This window comes from Vulpes lagopus, chromosome 8, assembly GCF_018345385.1.
Source record: "Vulpes lagopus strain Blue_001 chromosome 8, ASM1834538v1, whole genome shotgun sequence".
NCBI classification, from domain to species: domain Eukaryota; kingdom Metazoa; phylum Chordata; class Mammalia; order Carnivora; family Canidae; genus Vulpes; species Vulpes lagopus.
In genome coordinates this window covers 14848079-14869291 of record NC_054831.1, presented here as the reverse complement: position 1 = coordinate 14869291, position 21213 = coordinate 14848079, and the positions used below count along the sequence as shown (strand labels likewise).

Here is a 21213-nt window from a genome sequence, read left to right as displayed (position 1 = left end):
AATTAGGAGCTGGGAGAAACGGCTCTTACCTGGTATGGAGGAGATGCTCAAAAACTGTGCATTGGTAGGAACCAAAATAAAGGGAAATAGAGAGCTTAAGGTAAATGACCCCCCACAAGCATGACTTCTAGGTGTGAAATCTAAGTCCACTATTTGAGGGCATCAAGAGGTAACCACTCAGAGATAAAACCAATTGCAAACTTCCTAGTCGAAGTATGCCTTGCCCCTGTTTTCTTTCTTTCTTTCTTTCTTTCTTTCTTTCTTTCTTTCTTTCTTTCTTTCTTTCTTATTTTATTTATTCATGAGAGACACAGAGAGAGAGAGAGAGAGAGAGAGAGAGTCAGAGACACAGGCAGAGGGAGAAGCAGGCTCCATGCAAGGAGCCTAACGTGGGACTCGATCCTGAGACTCCAGGATCACACCCCAGGCCGAAGGCAGGCACTAAACCACTGAGCCACCCAGGGATCCCCTGCCTTGCCCTGTTTTCTGTTGTCACTAGTTTTTCATAGAGATTCCAGGCTTCACAATTAGATGCAGGTCTGCTCTGCTAACAGGGATGGTGTCTTTAACAATCTTGACTGGGATTTTCATCTTTTCAGAAAATGCCCATTACAAGATGCCCACCACTCTTTCTTTCTTGAGTATGAATGGAGCCCCATGCTTCAATTCTTCAGGACCCTGGAAACCTCCCCAGCCACAGCAACCCCTAGCTCCTACCTCCTCGGTCCATCACTGGACTCGAAGTACCATTAATCAGAGAACTTATCTTGTTTTACTGTCTGTTGTGTCCTCAGCATCTAGCACAGTGCCGGGCACATAATAAATAACTTTGAATGAATAAATGAATCCGTTCTTTTAGCTACTAGTAAACTGATCCTCCAAAATGCTATGCTTGTCATATAACTCCACTTAGGAGTATCCAAGTGATTTTCTATTTTGTAAATAAAATTTACACCCCTCATACCCATTGTCTGGGTGTCCACTAGGGCAAACTTGTTCTCCTCATCCAATTCTCAGTCCTACCACTCCCAGCAGGTGGTCTCCTTGTCTCTCCTCATATCAAGTTGAGAGCAGAGCCCAGTCTTTATTATTTCTTACTCTTTATCTCCTCTTCCCACCAAGCCCCATCCCTCTAAGGCTCAGCAGAAGATAATTTTGCATACTTTTCCATCCCTAAGTTCAGCCAATAACAACTTGCCCTCTCTTTAGATTAAAACCAGAATGTTTCTCATTCGCATTACTCTTTATAGGTTACATAAAGCCTCTCCACGTAACAAATATTCCATTAGGTTGTTTCCAAATTCTAGCTCCATTCTACAAAACAAGCTCAGAGAAATTGAATGTCTTGTTCCAGGTCACATGTCAAGAAGAGGCAGAGCTGAGACTCCAGTATTGGCCATTCAATTTCAGGAGTCATATGTTTCTACCACGGCCCTTCATGCTACTGGGCATCCTGGGCACATAGGTCCTTGGTCTTCCTGTCTTGGCCTGCCGCCCATGGCTGGAGAACCATTCTTTCTATGTTTCGCATGCACACACATGGTTTGCTTCCCTCCCCTTGTTGGTGGCCCTTTCTTTCTACTTTTTCATCATCACCCACTGTGAATAATGCTGTCAAATACATGGGACCTGCCACATACTGCTTGTCAAGTTATGAAGTCACAGTGGCAGCAGCAAAGGCAAGGGGCCATATTCTTGTTTACAAGATCACTATAGGAAGCTGTCTTTAATTAAGTGTAGCAGAAATGAATAATGGATCTGGGAAACAGGACAGTAAGAAATCCATTCCTGGGCCTGCCACCAACCAGCTAGATGACCTTAGGAAAGTTACCTTGTCCTGCAAGGCCTCAGTTTCGTAATCTGCAAATAGGGTGGTTGAATTAACCATCTCTCAAATCCTCTTTTAACCAGTTGAGAAATGTCCTCTGTTGCTGAGTTATGCTTGCAGTGGTTCAGGGCCCCCACCCAGGAGACTTTACCAAATCAAACTCACTACTCTGTTCAACACTTCCTTCACACAGTCCCCACATCTCCAAGAATCTGGATATACACTCATTTTCTGACTCTAACAACTTGCTTCACAAAACACTTCTCTGGTCAGCCTCTGTGCGATGCCAGACCTCCCTTTCCTGCCTCCCCACCCCCCTGCCAGTTCAGCTCACAAGCGCTCTGAGTGGGGCCCAGAGGTGCACACAGGCTCTCAGAGTTGTACTGTTAGCAAGTGCTGCCACCTCCTGGATCTTCTGTCTCTGGGCACACCAGCTGGAGAGTATGCCCAGATGCTGGCTCCTTGCGCTCCCTGGGACCAGCGATGCATCAAGGCAAGTGCACTTGTTTGTTATTTACACTATCGTCCCCAAGACCCCATCTGTTACTCTGAACCCTCTTTCTGATGTAATTGAGATTTTTTAAAGTTAGATACATGAGAGCCCCATGTCTAATCACTCACCCTGCATGCCCAGGCTCCAGGCCAAGGTTCCGCAAAGATAATAAATACCAGGCACTAAAACTAGTCCGTCAGGCCCTGGGACAAGTGTTCTGGGAGTCAGGGAGCCTATAGCTTGGACCTAGCAGGGTTTTCTCATGTCTCATCCTGGAGCCGAAGCTGGTGCCGCTTCAGACATTTAATCCTGCTGATAACTCACTGGAAAGGCACAGAGTGGGAAGCAATAGGAGGTTGCTTCATCTCATCCACAGCTGTCTCCAGCTCTGCCCTGATTAAATCTGTAATCACCTTCTCACCTAGGGAAGCCCTGACCTAGATTCTTAAAAGATATGGGTAATGCAAGATGACAATTATAGAAATAATAAAGTCTCAGAATGTAAGAGTTGGAAAGAATGGTAGAGATCATCTGGGTTCAGAGAATACATATAAAAAATCCCCAAAGAGGTGAATAACTATCCAAGTTCAATCAGCCAGTTATTGGTTGAGCTGGAACAAGAGCTGGTATTGCTTGATATACAGTCCAGTGCTCTTGTCCATTGCTCAATGATAACTTACTTATAACAGAGGCGGTAAGAGCAGGTGTCACAGAAGAGGACAACTCAAGAAAGAAAACTTGGAATGTAATCTCATTGAGTGATTTGGTGTCCACTGAACTTAGATTCCACATATGTAGAATGTATATGATACATTTTTGCACATAAGGTTGTTGGGTATACTACAGAAATAACAAATATAAAGCAGTTAACATAATACTCTTTATATGGTAAATATAAATATATATATACATATATATAAAGAGAGAGGGCATATAATATAGGTTATAGAATATAGGATATATAAGCTTTATTATTTACTTATAATACTAATAACACTGCCCATTTATTTAGCCAAAAGCAATAGGCCAATACTTCAAAAGCATTGATTATTTAGAAAAAAGGACTCTCATCATTCTCTGAATAAATAGGGTCGAAGCTACAGGGATCCACATGTAGCAGTTACCCAAAAAGATCATAGCTTCTCCTAGGTAACACAAAGCAATAACCCAACCTCAGATGCCAGTTCTAGCTCAATGCCTGTGAACTCAAACAAAGAAGATGAAAGTCTGTATTCAATCATCATTAATTCTATGATTGGATTCTGGGAAACCAGGAAAAGACATCTATTTAACAAAGAATTACATAGCACTTACTACATGCCAGGCACTATTCTAAATGTTTTACAACAATTAACTCAATTAACCAACCTAGCTTGATTCAGTGAGAAAATTAAAGCAGTAAGAAAAGAATTTCCATGAGTTCCTATCATACAACTATACATTCACCTGCATATACCCCCTCTACTTTCTTTCTTGTGACTGTGGATAAGCCATCTGTGCTTCTAGCTGAGGCTATTTTTTCCCTGTGTACTAGATCCCATCCCCTCTTAACTAAAAACCATTGCTCCGGAATCTCTCCCCTCTCTCCTTTGTTACACTGGATGTTGCTAGATCATTTGAAGTAGCATGAATATATGCCTTTTTTTCCTCCCATTGAAAAACAAAACAAGCAAAAATCACACACATTCTCTCTTGACTCCACTTATCTCCAACTTTTGCTTCATTTCCCTCCTTTGAGCAGAATTCCCCAAAAGAGTTCCTTATGTGCATTGCCTCCAATTTCTCCTCTCAACACATTCCAATCAGTCTCTCACTTCCTACACTCCACCAAAACTGCTTGCCAAGGTCACCAGGGACCTCTTACTTCAAGGGTCAATCTCAAACTTAATCTTACTTAATCTTTAAGTGCTATTTGACACAGTAGACCACTCTAATTAGAACACTTTCTTCTCTTGGCTTCCATGGTACCACACTCCTGGTTTTCCTCATATCTCTGTGACTGCTTCTTTACAGACTAGTTTGTGATTCTTCATCATCTCAAAATGTTGATAATCTGAATCAATTCCATGGTTTCACTATCACTGATAAGCTAGTAAGTCTAAATGGACATGTTTATCAGTGATCTCTCTCTGATACTCAGATTTTTTTTTTTTTATCTAACAGCCTTAAATATCTAGCTTTAACATGTTCAATACTTAAAGTTCTAACATCTTCTTTCTCATATGATTCATCAGCAGACTCTGCTGACTCTAACTTCATAAAACTCAGAGTAAAAGTCATATAAGATGATGTATAGGGCCCTACAAAATAATAGTACTTGACTCATACATGAATTGAGCAGGGGTGCTATATACAAGACTAGTGTTCAAAAATCAACCTTTTTCTGTATATGAGCAATTAGGAAGCAAAAATTTTTAATAATAACTTTAAGACTATGGCATACACAGGGATATGTTTAATGAAATATGTACGCTGAAAACTACAGACCATTGCTGAGAGAAGTTAAAGATGACTTAAGTATACTATGTTCACAATTTGGAAGACTCAGTACTGTCAAGATGTTATTTTTCCCTTAAACTAATCCACATATTCCATGAAACCTCAGTTAAAAGCTGAGAAGTCTTTTTGGTAGAAATTAACAAGTTCCAGAGAACTTGGAATAGTAAAGCAATTTGAAAAAGAGAATTATGTTGGAAGGATTAAACTTATTTCAAGACTTACTATAAATGATAGTAATCAAAACAATGTGATATTGGTGAAAAACTGATTTCTAGGTGAATATAACAGAACAGAGAGGTCAGAAATAGTTGCACATTTATGGCAAATTGATTTTCAATAAAGGTGACAAGGTATTCAAAGAGGAAAGGATAGTCTTTGACAAATTATGCTGGATCAACTCCATATCCACCATGCAAAAAATAAAAGTTAACTCTCAAATCACATCATATGCCCAAATTAAAATGGATCATGATCTAAAGGTAAAATTTAAAAAAAAAAAAAAAAGAAAAAAGAAAAATGAAAAAACCTATAGGAAAATAGAAGGAAAATTTTAAAATTTGAAAATCTTCAAGCCATAAGCCAAGACTTCTTAGGATGCAAAAAAGCATTAACTAGGAAAAAGATACACTTTACTTTATCGAAATTAAAAACATGTACTTTTTGAAAAATAACAGTAGGAAAAAGGAAGCGTAAACCACAGACTAGGGAGAAAATATTCATAGTATATGAATACAAGTATCTGACAAGAGACTTATATCTAGAAAACATAAAACTTTTTCAACTCTGTAGTAAGACAATTGTTAAAAAAAATTGTTTAAAAATTGTTTAATAAAAGGCAAAAGATTTGAACAAGCACTCCAAAAATGAAGATATGTAATGTCCTGAAAGCATATTAAAAGATTCAATATCATTAGTCATTAGATTAATGCAAACTAAAACTTCAGCAAGATACAATAAGACACGCACTAGTATGGCTTAAATTTAAAAGACTAACAATAACAAAGGTTGATAAGGATATGGAGCAACTAGAGCTCTCACACATTGCTGATGGAGGTGTAAAAAGGCACAACCGCTGAGGAAAACTCTTTGGCTGTTTCTTTAAAGTGAAACATATACTTATCCTACGGACCTAGCAATCCCACCTCTACATGTTTATTCAAGATAATGAAAATACATGCCCACAAAAAAAGGAGTTGCACACAAATGTGTATAACAGGTTTACTACTAATAGTCCCAAGGTATCAACTACTAAAATGTCTATTAACAGATGGAAGATTAAACAAATTGTGGTACATCCACACAACGGAATCCTCGGAGTAAAAAGGAATAAACCACTGAAACTTGCAACAACATGGATGAATCACAAAAATAGTAGGTTGAATGAAAGAATCCAGACAGAAAAGAGTACATACTATTTGATCTGATCTATATGAAATAGTAGAGAAAGCAGACTGATCTATGATGCTTGAAAGCACATCAGTGGCTGTGTGGGCCAGGAATGAAACAGGGGTTGATTGTAAACAGGGATGAGGGAACTCTCCTGTGGGTGTGGGTATTGATGTAAATACTCTGCATCTTTATTGTAGTGGTGAATACATGGGTGTATACAAATATGCATTTGTCAAAACACATCCAGTAGTGCACTTAGAATAAATGCATTTTATTTTATTTAAATAAAGCTAATTACAGAAAAAAAAATCCAAGATCCTTACTATGACCCAAATGGCCCAACATAATGTGGCCTGACCATTATGTCTCTGATCTCATCAGCTACTATTCCTTCCCAGCGTCAGGTACCTGCTATATTCTCTTCCTGGAATGCTTTTTATGTGAGTATTTACATAGTTGGATCCCTTGTGTTCTCTAATTGTTTGCTCAAAATGTCACTTGTTTAAAAAGGTATTCAATGACCACACTAATTTCAAACCCCACCCCCATGCTTCCTATCACTCTTTTCCTGCTTTAGTTTTTCTCCTTACCTCTTCATCACCTTGTAACATATTGTTTGTTTTGTTTATTGTTTGTCTTACCCATAGAGAATTTGAGTTTCAAAATCAAGAATTTATGCTCCATGAGGGCAGATATTGTTCTGTTTTGTTCACCACTATATTCTTAGCATCTGAAACAATCCCTAGCTGTGGCATAGATGCCCAGCTACCCCCCAAAGATTCCCGTTAAATAGATTTAACACTGTAAGCGCTCAGCGAGAAATCACATTTCCCAGCATGCTTTTTCCAGGTGGGGCTGCAAGACAGTTCTTGACAATGGGGTGGTAATAGAAGTGATGTCACTTCTAGGAGGAGGTGGTCAAGAAGTGGGTGGTATGCCTTTGTCACCCTCTCCTTTCTTAATTGCCAGCTGGAAATGAAGAAATCTGAAAACTTAGTGCGTAGTGGAACCACAAGATGGAAAAAGCCTGGGTTTCTGAATCACCACATGGAATCCACCTGCTGAACAACCTTATTGACTTTGAAGCAAGAAATTAACTTCAATTGTTTTAAGCTATAAAGTTCATTTACAAAAAAAAAAAGTTCATTTACTCATTTACTACTGTATAAACAGTAACTGTAGTTATTCTAATTGTAGAATATTAGGCTAGAATAAATATAGTTATAGCAACTAATAATAGGCACAAAGTTGATGCTCGATAAATATTTGTTTGATAAACTAATAGATGCCATTGAAAAACAATACGTCAGTTTGTGCTAAGTTTGTAGTCTGATAACACATCATATAGCACATGCCGTAAAGCACACTAATGATGCACTACCCACTGATGACTGTACCTAGAAGAACAATTGGTAATTTCATAAATTAGGCCTTTCGGTAAAAAAATAATCATGTGTTAGCTTAACTTAAGCTTTGTGCCTCAGTTATAATTGTTAGTACATTGAAATGTAGCCTGATACTGAGATACAGGGAAAATAAAATGTAATAACGATCACACTTTCTTGCTTTCACTATTCATGGATCTTATTGCCATAAATCAAAGCAAAGGTCCTATTTAAAGCCCCAACATCCTATATCAGATAGAAATATAAACAGGATCCTGCATATTCTAACCACTAGTGGTGAGGGTGGGGAATTATATGGATTCAATCACCTCTCATTAGAACATACACCCTGTAGATATACCAGGATCTGCCAAATTTGAAAGGACCCCCTGCCTCCACCCCAGCATATTATGACATAGAACTTATTTTGTTCAGTTATGACCATCAAGTAAAGTTTCAGGACTTTGGGATACAAAGATTAGTCAAAGTGATTTTACTGTCTCTGCATTCCCATTTGAAAAAGAGATAAGGGAAGCCCAGGTGGCTCAGCGGTTTAGCGCCGCCGTCAGCCCAGGGCCTGATCCTGGAGACCCGGGATCAAGTCCCATGTCGGGCTCCCTGCGTAGAGCCTGTTTCTCCCTCTGCCTGTGTCTCTGCCTCTCTGTCTCTGTCTGTCTGTCTGTCTCTCCCTCTCTCTCTGTGTCTCTCATGAATAAATAAATATTTATTTATATTTAAAAAAAAACAGATAACCAACACACAGATAAGGACTAGAAGCACTACTTCTAGTCCTTGCTGAAATTGAGATTAAGTCATGTCAGCTAAAGTTAAAGTATTTCGAAGAAAATTCCTCACACTCCAAACCAAGATTCCTGGAAATGATGTAATAGTACCTATTTCAAAGGGGATAGATGTCTGGAGCCCTATTCTTATCTTTCCTGGACAAAACCAGTAGGCCAGAAGTGATAACCAACCGTCCACTCTTTTACCCTGTTTGAGGCACAAGATTGTCTTTATTCTCCAACAGAAGCGCTCAAAAGGAAGTGAGAATAACCTGGACAGAAGAGTTTTCTCAGGAATTTTGCAAACCCTGCATGTGCTTTCTCCTTGTTTCGTTTTTACATATATTCATTTAAATAGTATTAAATGATGAAGATTTTGTGTCTGGAAAATTACTGAGATTGTGGATAAAGTAACAACACATAAAATTCTCTGATATATAAAATTATATTAAGCATTTTCTCAGTCATTAAAATTTACTGCCATTTGTGAAGTATTTTTTTTAAACTAACTTGATTTTTTAATACTTCATTCTGGCCTTTTCAGGGGGAGTAAGATCAGTAATGCTTGAGGAAACTATATCTCTCTACTTCATGAGGCTGTTTGAGGGACTTTCCTTCAGTGAAAATACCTCATGGCCTTGGAGAGAGACCCTGAGCTCTTAGCTCAGATATATTCATCAAATACTCTTTTCAGAGCTGCTGTGTGGGTGTAAGTGACATGATATGGCCAAAAATCCAAACTGTGCAGTTGTATTATGACAAACATGCAACATGCCGTAAAAATCCAATACAAGTTAAATAAAATTTCTATATTAGTGCTAACAGATAAATAAATAAATATACACATACATGCATACATTCAGGAAAGGGCTCCATGGATCTTAATGAGATCAACTTGAAAAAAACAAAAACAAAACAAAATAGTCTGTGGATACCATATAATTCCCATGAGAAAAAAAAATATTATTAATTACATGGTAGCTGTCAGAGGGGTTTCATGCCCATAAACTGTTTTTTTTTTTTAAGATTTTCCCTTAAAATGAAGTTGCATTAGTAAACTTTGAGGTCAGAGACAATATTTCCTATCCTGTATGCTTTACTAGAGAGCCCAGCACAGTATTATAAACAATAGATGCTTGGTAAATATATGTGAATGGACATTTATGACTTATTTTGTTAAACTTCCAACAGTAGCTGCCTAAAGCCCATGGCTTAGGAGAATTCATTCATTCATTGGTAATACTTTGGTGTGCATTTTCCTCTAATTGTCTGTTAATGAAGATCTTCGGCCGTGGTCGGGGGTGTCAGGGCACGAAAACATCTGTCCGGCCCGCTTCCTGGGGTCATGTATGAGATGTGGATGCCTCCACCCCCACTTGGGACACAAGCAGCATTCCACTGGCTAACTGCCTACAACAAGGGTGTAAACTCCTCTTTAGTCAAAAACCTTTAAAGTCAAGCCACAACTTGTGAATTTCTAATAATCTTGTTGATGAATGTATCATTGGTGAAATGTCACCAAGGCCTTATTAACTTGCAGATAGAAATAAAGTCACAAAAAAATCAATAACTTGGAGTTCCTGCTCCCCTACTTCACCGCCATCCCTAAGAATTTCCAGGGGCCCCAAATGGAAATTTACCTTTGCTCCAAGACCTGTATGACAGATACAGTCCCCACGAGCATCCAGCATGTTCCTCCTTCTCTTTGAGAGAAGCCATTCTCAGGAAAACCACTAAAGAGCCTCGCCACTGCAGCAGCTGTCTTTCCCTGACTCTATGCTCTGCTTTGCCCTTTTTTTCCCCACTCCCAGACAGCACCTCAAAATCTCTCCTAAAAATGTACTTTTTTGCTTCTTGCCCTAACCCTTCTCTTCCCAGGGGCCTTTAGCTATTCCCAACAAGTAGGGCAGGAAGCAGATCTGACGTTTTCTCTTCCTTTCCTCTCTTCTCCCATATAGACAACTTATCCCACCTCCTTCAAACAAAACAAAAGTTCTATGGTTGATGCAAGCCAGGGAAGGATTATGAGTCACTCCCTGCCCAATGGTAGCCTTTCCAGAACATGCAGTTACAGGTGCAAATGAAACAGTTGCTTGTGAAACACATGTCTACAAGTGGTGACAGCCAGGCACCATCAGAAAAGTCCTAATGTCAGGATCCTGACCTCACCAAGGGTCACTGCCCAGAGAAAGCCAAGGGGAAGACTGATCACTTTCCACATTGGCAACAACAAAGTCTGATGCCCTGGTCATCACTGAGAAGATAAAGGAAGCATCCTATCCTCTGGGACTGGCTGACTCTTTCTTCTTGTGACCACCTCAGCCACCCGTGACTTAGGAGATAGAGTGGCCTCTTCTTTTAGTCCACTTCCTAAACCCTGCATCTCTGTTTCTCAAGAATCTGTAACATTGTATTTGCCTTCTGCTGTGGTCCTGTGCGATCCCAGCTCCATCCTCTAGCACCGTCGTCTGGCCTGCAGCCCTCCCCTCCTTCCCTGGCTCTGTTTCCCATATCCCCTGGACAGGGCTCCCCTGCAGGCCTTTCCAGCTGCTGTCATTTCCATGGCTCTTTTCCACTCATTCTGGGCAGAAAGGCTCCACTTCTCTCCGTCTCACTGGTTTCACAAGTATAGTTGGTCTTTTTCTTCTTATTTACTAGAAACACTCAATAAATCCTCAATGCTTCAAATAAATACCAGGTGCTAAACAGCCTTTACAACCAGCATCCCTTTAAAAGGCTGAACCTCTAAGTAGAATAAAGTGTTTGTTGCTCCCTACTACTTCCCACCCCCCCAACTCCTGTCTCATCACTATGGCTCTACCAGATTTGGGCAGCTTAAGGGTCCCCCTGCTGCTGCTTCTGCAGATGAAGAGGATGACTTTAAAACAAGACCTTTGGCCAAAATTCTCACATTCTGCTAAGAAAGCCTTGGTGTAATTAAACACTGCTTTAAGGAGGAGGACAAGTTCCTACATGTGTGTGCACACATGCACACATACCTGCCTTGCAGAGCCAAGTGCCAGCAGCAAGCTAATGCCTCCCTGAGCTGGGCTGAGCTCCCAAGTGAGAGGGGACCATCTCTCATTCCCTGACACTCGCAGTTCATTAATACCTGTTCATGCTTGGTGAACAGAAAGGAGAGAACACAAAGAAGTGCTTCCTTCAGAGCTTCGATGTGGGAACATCAGCCTGTCCTGATGCACAGGTCCCCCAACCTGCGTAAGGAAGAAAACAGGAAACATTTATAGTCTTCTAAGCAACATCTGGGATATTTCTCATTTGACACATATTCTAATCCTGAGCTTTTTATTCAGAAAACTGAACTCTAGCTAATAACGTTTTCAGAGACACACTAACGCATGATGGTTACAAAGGAGGGACTCAGCACCTAGCACCAAGGCGCCTGCCGTCTCTGTCAAAGATAGCACACACCTAGGACAGGCAACACTCCAGCCAGTGACTGATTTGCCACCTTTCTGCCTTCGTTGCTTAGGAACTGGGGGAAGCTGGCCATTGACATGTACGAGAGAGGCTCTATTCAAGCAAACCTGATTGATAAAAAACACAAGGAAAAAGAAAAAGATGACTTGGGAGGGGCTATCTGTCTCATGCAAGGATGCTCTGTAAAATGATCCATCATAGAATTCTCTTAAGCAACAAATATTTCCATTACGTTAAAATATAATCCTACTTACCCAAGTTCAAAAGTTACCCAGATTCAAAACTTTTCAAGAACACCTTATTACATGGGGAAGTACAGAGCTACCTAAATAATGCCCAAAGACCATCCCTAGGGTAAGCTCAGTTTTAAAACTAAAAGTGAATTTTCATCTGTAACAGGTGCCCCCAAACAGTCAAATAGTTTTAACCCAACTTGAACTGATACTTTCTTATAAAAAAATAGAACTTTCACTTGTAGATAACTCAGATAAACTCCAGCATTATTCTCCCACTTGGGAGCCAGAAGGTACTCCAGGAAGCAGGCATAGATCAACGTGAACCCCATGAATGGAGTCAAGAGCAGGCCCCAGCACCCAAAGTGAACTGTTCATTTCAGTGACTCTTTTCCCTACCCCTCTCAACCACCCCTATGGGACACACTTTGTCAAAACAAGGGATGGTGCCAGAGGTCCACAGTGGGCAGGAGGGCCACGTCCCTCCAGGTAAAGGTGAGATGGGCTGAGCAGGGTCAAAAGCTCCTGCGCACAGCCTGCTTCTGTTTCCTGCACTGAGCTGAGTGTGGGCAGAAGGCTGAGGGCCAGCAGAGAGCCCCTCTGCAGGCTGGGAATCCACACACCCTCCCTTCTCCTGAGTCCCTAAGACCAAGGATAAAGCCTGGGCCTGACACTGGAGTGTACAGTACAACTTCTCATTCTATTGCCCTCTCTTGGGTCAATGTCAGCCCCTCTTCTCCCTGCCATCATTGCAGTCCTGACACCCACAAAATAAGACTGACCTAGGCATCTGTGTGTTTCCCTGGGTCACCTGAGGAAACCCTCGGTTCTTGGTTTGGGGGTGATGGGCATCCCATAGCCGGGCCCTCTGCTTGCTCGTGTGCTACCTCCACTGGCCTTGGTGGGGCATTGGATTTAATTGTGTGTTTTCTTCGACTTTCTGCAGCAGCAGCAGCAGCAGCAGCAGCAGCAGCTTCTTAGCAGTCTTAGTCCAGAAGAAATCTTTTCATTATGGCTCACAGCTGAGATCCTCGGGTTAAAAGAAATTACTCATGAAAGGGCAGCCCGGGGTAGAAAGCAACAGATCAGAAGAAAGCCAGGCTTCCAAGGGAGAGGGACTTCAAGGGTTTATTGACATGAGGGAGATCACAGCTCTGGCTTCAGGCCCGGCTGCTGACATTTGTGATAGATTTAGGCACCGCAGTTTGGCTTGGAATTATTTTTTAACTCAAGCTAAGAGGTCGGAGTGGGGTGCTCTGATCTGCTCATGATTGTCTTGCTGATGCCCAGGCAGAATGAAGAGAGAACAATGAGGACTGTTTCCTCTCCCCTCTTCCCTAATACTCCTTGCCCCTTCTCCCTCCCTCTTTCCTCCTCCATTCTCATCCCTTCTTGTAACCTGTTTCTTGTCCCTCTCGTGTCCTGGTCCTTCTGTTTTTACCTCCCCCTGTCCCTTATGACAACTTTTCTGGAGTGGCCCCAAGAAGACAGCAGAGCAGAGCCACTCATGGGAGAGAGACCAAGGTGGCCAGGGCCTGTGCTTAGCCCTCGGACTTGGCTTGCTTCTTGGCCCCTGAAGCCTTGCCCAGCACCCAGCCCCAGGCAGGGAGAGCCTGACACAAGAGACAGAAGGACCATATTGCCTCACTGGTATGGTGCTTCTTACTTTTTTTTTTTTTTTTTTTTTTTGTCTTCCCTAAAGTTGCTGTACCTTTAGCAGAGCTTCATACTCCCTGACCTCCAGTAAAGCACTAAGGATATTATGCTTCCACTTGACAGATGAGCCCACAGACCTTAGGAAATACTCATAAAGCCAGCAGAGCCAGACTTTCAAGAAGAGCCAATCACAGTGTTGGGTCTGGTCTGTCTGATGTTGCAAGCCTAAAATCAGAGGTTAGAGTGAAGGAGACTTTCTGGATTTGCTACCATTGCCTTTCACTTTCCAGGAGAAGATACTGAGCCTCAGAAAGGGGGAGTGACTTCTCTACGGTCACATAATGATTCTGAGACAAGGCTAAGCCAAAAATCATGTCTACTACCAGGGAGAGGAACACACTTTTTTTTTTCCTATTCTTTACTACTCTAAGCAATGTGAAGGACTCCACTATTGGCCAACAATATAAAAAGATCTAGTATTAATTGAGCAACTGCTAATGCCGGGCATTGGGGCACGTGCAGAGACATCAAATGTTCTGTCCTAGTCCTACTCACTGTGCTATGAGTTATATTTTACTATCATTTTTTAACATCTGAAGCTCAAGGCCATTAATAAGTGACTTGTCCAAGAACTCAAAGCTAATGGGTTCTCAACCCCAGTCCTATCTTTCTCTACTATAATTATCTCCAAGCTCATAGGACTAGGGACTGCACTGTAGTCCATACAAGGGATGTTCCAGAAGAAGGTTTGTCATTCCGATCAAACCATTCACCCCTGAAAAAAGTCAGACGTAGTCGTATTTAGAACCCTAAGCTCTGTACTGGTTGGAGAGTGAGAGCAAGCTGTAAGCAAGTTCAACCCCTACTCTCAGATCTGCCTTCCAGTTTTTAGGAAAGAGGCATCGAATGGGCTAGAGTGAATGTCTTTTAGCTGAGCTGCTAGTGAAAAAGTCTTTTCGGTTTGCGATTTGATGTTCTCAGTGGAATGATTTATGGGATGATAGAAAAAGATTGTTCTTTTTCTCTGGTGGATCCTGAGAATTTGGTAAGAGCTGCTGGAGCTGTTATTCAAACAGATTTTTCACACACTGCTCTGGCAGTTCGTGCTATGTTCACTGCTATGAATTGCCCAAGTGCACTGCTCTACTTCCTCTGTCAGGGAAAGGGATCCAGGACAAAACTGTGAGCTACACCCAAGCAAGCTACCACCCCCTGTCTGAAAGTCAGGATCCTCTCAACAAGTTGTGCTACTGAAGCCATAGAGAGAGGGCTGCTGGAGGGGAGGTGGGTGTTGGGATGGGATGACTGAATGATGGGCATTAAGGAGGGCACTTGATGTAATAGAGCACTGGGTGTTATATGCAATTGATGAATCACTAGATACTACTCAGTAACTAATAATACAGTATATGTTAACTAAATTGAATTTATTTTTTAATAATAAATTTATTTTTTATTGGTGTTCAATTTGCCAACATACAGAATAACACCCAGTGCTCATCCCGTCAAGTGCCTCCCTCAGTGCCCGTCACCCAGTCACCCCCACCCCCCGCCCTCCTCCCCTTCCACCACCCCTAGTTCGTTTCCCAGAGTTAGGAGTCTTTATGTTCTGTCTCCCCTTCTGATATTTCCTACCCATTTCTTCTCCCTTCCCTTCTATTCTCTTTCACTATTATTTATATTCCCCAAATGAATGAGACCATATAACGTTTGTCCTTCTCCCATTGACTTATTTCACTCAGCATAATACCCTCCAGTTCCATCCACGTCGAAGCAAATGGTGGGTATTTGTCGTTTCTAATGGCTGAGGAATATTCCATTGTACACATAGACCACATCTTCTTTATCCATTCATCTTTCGATGGACACCGAGGCTCCTTCCACAGTTTGGCTATTGTGGACATTGCTGCTAGAAACATCGGGGTGCAGGTGTCCCGGCGTTTCACTGCATCTGTATCTTTGGGGTAAATCCCCAACAGTGCAATTGCTGGGTCGTAGGGCAGGTCTCTTTTTAACTCTTTGAGGAACCTCCACACAGTTTTCCAGAGTGGCTGCACCAGTTCGCATTTCCACCAACAGTGCAGGAAGGTTCCCTTTCCTCCGCATCTTCTCCAACATTTGTGGTTTCCTGCCTTGTTAATTTTCCCCATTCTCACTGGTGTGAGGTGGGATCTCATTGTGGTTTTGATTTGTATTTTCCTGATGGCAAGTGATGCGGAGCATTTTCTCATGTGCTTGTTGGCCATGTCTATGTCTTCCTCTGTGAGATTTCTCTTCATGTCTCTTGCCCATTTCATGATTGGATTGTTTGTTTCTTTGCTGTTGAGTTTAATAAGTTCTTTATAGGTCTTGGAAACTAGCCCTTTATCTGATACGTCATTTGCAAATATCTTCTCCCATTCTGTAGGTTGTCTTTGAGTTTTGTTGACTGTATCCTTTGCTGTGCAAAAGCTTCTTATCTTGATGAAGTCCCAATAGTTCATTTTTGCTTTTGTTTCTTTTGCCTTTGTGGATGTATCTTGCAAGAAGTTACTTAAATTCTTCGTTTAAATTCAATTTAAACGAAGAATTTAAAAAAGCCATAGAAAAAGTGGTGACCATGCAGAAAAAGAATAAAAGAAGAAAATTTTTTGCATCTTCTCCTTGCTTCCCAATTCAGTTTTTTTTCCCCAAAATTTAACATGAATCAATATCTCCTAGAAAACTTGTTTTCTGGATCCTGACCTCCCAATTATTTAATTCAGTTGGTCCAGAGTGAAATCAGAAACTACCACTTTCATAAATGTTCCACTTAATTTTGATCCTGTGTCTGAGGAGCCATGGCTTGAAGACCTACCAAAGTAGGTCTGAAGTAGGGGGCCTGGGGTTTTGCTGTGTTCAGAAATAGCAGTGGAAAGTGCATTAGCCTACATTAGGAGGCCTGAGTCTCCATTGAGTCATGCTACCAGTAGGGGGTGAGGGACTCAAAATAAAGAGGGATGGGCCTCTCAAGGTCTTAATCTCCTTATCTGTGAAATACATGATGAGCTGAGTATCTCTGAATCCCTCCTAGTTCCATCAGACCTGGACACCCACATGTCACTCTAGAGAGTGACAGTAGCCCTCTGGAGATAGAGATGTTATTGACAAGCTAGGTTAGGACAAGGGAGGAAAGGGAGAGCAATTATAGAATGATTCTATGTGACAAGTGCTTTATATTCATGACCTCATTTGATCTCACAACCCTACACAGTAGTGCTGTGGATGGAATGTTTGTGTCTCCCTAAACCCATATATTTAAGTCTTAATCCCCACTGTGATGGTACTTATAGGTGAGACATTTGGGAGGTAATTAGGTCATGAGATGGAGCCCCCTGATGGGATTAGTGCCCTAATAAGCAGAGACATCAGAAAGATGCTCTTTTCCACCATGTGAGGACACAGTAAGAAGGTGGCTGTTTGCAAACCAGGAAGTGTGCGCTCACTAGATACTGACTCTTCCAGTACCTCGATCTTAGACTTCCTGGCCCTCAGACTGTGATAAATAAGTTTCTATTGTTTAAGCCATCCAGTCTATGGTATTGCAAGATAATAGGAATAGATAGATATAGATATAGATATAGATATAGATATAGATATAGATACAGATATAGATATAGACATAACTGCCCCCAGCTCCTGAAACAAAGTTCTCAAAATCCTTGTAATATCCTAAGGGATGAGAGCACTAGGGGCGTATTCTGTTCTAACTTGTGCTCTTTGACTTTGGTTCCTGACACAGAGTTTATAGAGGTTTATAGATCCCTTGGATTTCCTGGTAGCAATGTCTTTTGTTCTAAAGAGGTGACTCTGGGTGGGCTCCTGGTCACCAGAAATACCAAACCATAATTAGAAGCTTGGAATTGTCAGCCTTACTCTCCATTCTCCAAAGAGGAGGAAAGGGCTAGAAATGGAGTTAATGATGAATTACATCTAAATGATGAAGCCTCTGGAAAAAATCCCACCAGAATGGGGTTCATGGAGCTTCCAGTTTGGTAAATACATCCAATACCAGGGGGAGGATGCACTCAATTCCACAGGAACAGAAACTCCTGCTCTTAGGACTCTTTCAGACCTCACCCTATGTATCTCTTCATCTCGTGGCTCATTTGTATTCTTTATCATATCCTTTAATAAACTGGAAAATGTCAGTAAATATTATCTGAGTCCTATAAACTGGTCTAGGAAATAAATGAATCAAAGAATGAGGAGGTCATGGGAACCTCTGATTTGTAGTCAAGTCAGAGAGAAGTTGTGGGTAACTTGGGGACCTACTATTTGCTACTGGAATCTGAAGTAGGGAACCAGCCTTGTAGGATTGCACCCTTAACCTGGGGCATCTGATGCTGTCTTTAAGTAAACAGAGAGAAAATTGAGCTAAATAGGACACCCAGGTGGTATCATCATAGAGCATTGTTTGATATGGGAAAAACCCTAGATATCCAGTGCCAGAAATGTTGTAAATATGGTAATCATGTGAGAGAGACTTTTTTTTTTCTTTACAAGTATTTTTGTTGTAGCAGCCCAAACTAAGACTGGTAGATGTCATTATCAGTGTTTTACTTTTGAGAAAACTAAAATTCAAGGAACTCATCCAACGGCAAAGGGCTAGTAAGTGACAAAGCTGGAATTGAAAAACATGTCTGACTTCCAGTGCAAACATTCTTTTGTATGGCTATTCGTTCATTCATTCCTTCAAAAGTATTGAGTGCACATCTACTATGTGCCAGACCCATTTTAGGCATTGAAAATACAGTATTGAATACAGTAAAGCCCTTGCTCCAATAGAACTTAACTCCTTATGTAAGAAGACAGATCGTAAAGAAGTAAAGTAGACAAATACAGATAGTAATAAAGACTATGAAGAAAAGAAAATGCTTTCAATGTGGGTGACATTTAATCTGAAATCGAAATGCCAAGACATGCCAGTATCTGAGGGAAGGGTGCACCATGCAGAGAGAACAGACATGACAGAAGCCCTAAATCAGGACCTTATGCATTCACAGGGACAATTAGACTAGTGCTGTTGGAGTGAATCAAGCAAAGGAAAGACAAAAAATAAACAAGGTAGGAGTTTGGGGCAAGGACCAGCGCACACAGGCACAGGAGCTGGGGGTCTTACTCTGTGTGTGATGGGGAGTCAGCAAGCAGTAGGGGACAAGGGATTGATAGAATTGAAGGTATCTCTAAAAGGTATCACACTGTTTAGAGGATGCTTATAGGAGAACAAAACAGAATTCAAGAAATAGGCTAGGAAGATAGAGAAGTAGTCCAGGCAAAAGAAGCCCATGTGATCTGAGAAGTGGCTACTTTTTGCTGTGTAGACCATCTACATCCAAAACTGCTCAGCCCATCTCCTCTCCAAAGCCATACACTAGGTCAACCATTCTCAAAGTGTAAGGACCCCTGAATGTCCCTAAGACTCTTTTTGAGGACCTGTAAGGTCATCCTTTTTCTCAAATGCATAACTACCTATATGAGGCTGGATTTTCTTCATATACTTCAACCAAAACAACATAATATGACAGATTGCCTATGGAAGCAGATAGGAGAATCCAGCTGTCTTCTATTAAGCCAGACATTACAGAGATTTACAAAAATGTAAAACAAAACTGCGTTTTTTGCTACTTTTATTGTTTGCTTTGGAAAAGAAAGTTATTTTTCATTTTAAAAAGTGTGCTATTTATGTTAACATGCAAGCAATTTACTGTTGCTATTTTTAAATGAATTGATAAATTGTTTCCATTTCCTCCATTTTAATTTCTAATAAAATAAATACTGTCAGAGATAATTAGCGTAAATAACAGTCTTTTAGGTCTCCAGAACTTCTAAGAATGTAAAGAGGTCTTAAGACATTAGAACTACTATCTTAATTACCTGAATGATTCTGGACTAGGAAAAGGGATGGCCAAGGGCATCAGACAGACAGCCCCTTTGACAGACTCCTCTGGGCACTTTTCGAGTTCTTCCCTGACTGATCATGAATCACATCAAGAAGTCTCCTCTACAGCTAGGTTGGGGCTGCTCAACCTCCAACCGCATGGGTGGAATGTCTAGTGCTGCTGAGGTGTGCAGAGGAGAGGATAGTAGCTAGCTTTGCCAAGGCAGATGAGCTATGCCAGCCCCTCTCACTACAAGGCCAGCATATGTTCAGCCACATGGCTCAGCAAACAAGGAAGGGAATCACTGCCTTCTGTAAGGTGGCCCATGCCCTGTGCAAGGGCCTTGTGCACTGCTGGATGATAATGAACCCTCTGGGCAGTTGTTACCACTTAAACATTTCTGAGGTGCATGCTGAGCATGTAATTGCTGTGCTGGGGAAGGCAAGGGACCGAATGCTAAGTGTAGCTGGATGCATCAGAGAGTAGCCAGGCTCCAGAGATCATTCTATTGGTATCCTTATCTGGCAGATTTACAAGAAGTAGGGCTTCTGAGGATGCTCTGCACTATTTGCATATGGCTTCTGATCTGGCCAGGGTTGGGGTGTCTGGTGAACAGAGGTCCATATTGCCAAGCTATCCTTCGGAAGCTCAGTCCAGGTTTCTGAACTAAGAAACAAAATCCTGAAATGTTAGAGCCATAGGACCCTGGAAATCATCCTTCCCAGCCTTTGCCAAAATGTTTTCCTCATATCATCAATCCACCCAGATGCTCCATGAAAAGAAAAACAAAATTCTCTATTCAAAGTAGTTTAAAAAAGAAAAGTGTATCCATTCTCCAGGTGGAGACCCTCTGCACACATTAACATAGTAATATCACTAAGAAATGCTGCAGTGAGGATAGTTGCTTAACTTTATTCTAATACTGACACTCCAAGGAAGAAAATGACTTGATCACAGTCACATAACAAGAATTAAAACCAAGGTCCCTTTTCAAAGAAGACATACAGGTGGGGAACAGACACATGGAAAGGTGACCAACATCACTGATCATCAGGGAATTGCAATTCAAAACCACAGTGAGATGAAGTCCCAATAGTTCATTTTTGCTTTTGTTTCTTTTGCCTTCGTGGATGTATCTTGCAAGAAGTTACTGTGGCCGAGTTCAAAAAGGGTGTTGCCTGTGTTCTCCTCTAGGATTTTGATTAAAATTCCCCTGGCTATTCGGGGTCTTTTCTGATTCCACACAAATCTTAAAATAATTTGTTATTTAACAAATCTAATTGTTATTTAACAAATGCTAACTCTCTGAAGAAAGCGATAGCCAAACTGTGGAAGGAGCCTCGGTGTCCATCGAAAGATGAATGGATAAAGAAGATGTGGTCTATGTATACAATGGAATATTACTCAGCCATTAGAAATGACAAATACCCACCATTTGCTTCAACGTGGAGGACCTGGAGGGTATGATGCTGAGTGAAATGAGTCCATCGGAGAGGACAAACATTATATGTTCTCATTCATTTGGGAAATATAAATAATAGTGAAAGGGAATTGAAGGGAAGGGAGAAGAAATGGGTAGGAAATATCAGAAAGGGAGACAGAACGTA

General features: G+C 41.2%; 1 pseudogene; it reads right to left on the bottom strand.

Moving 5' to 3' along the window:
- Positions 1–12933: 12933 nt before the first annotated feature.
- Positions 12934–21213, bottom strand: part of LOC121497655 — a 51471-nt pseudogene continuing 43191 nt past the window's right edge.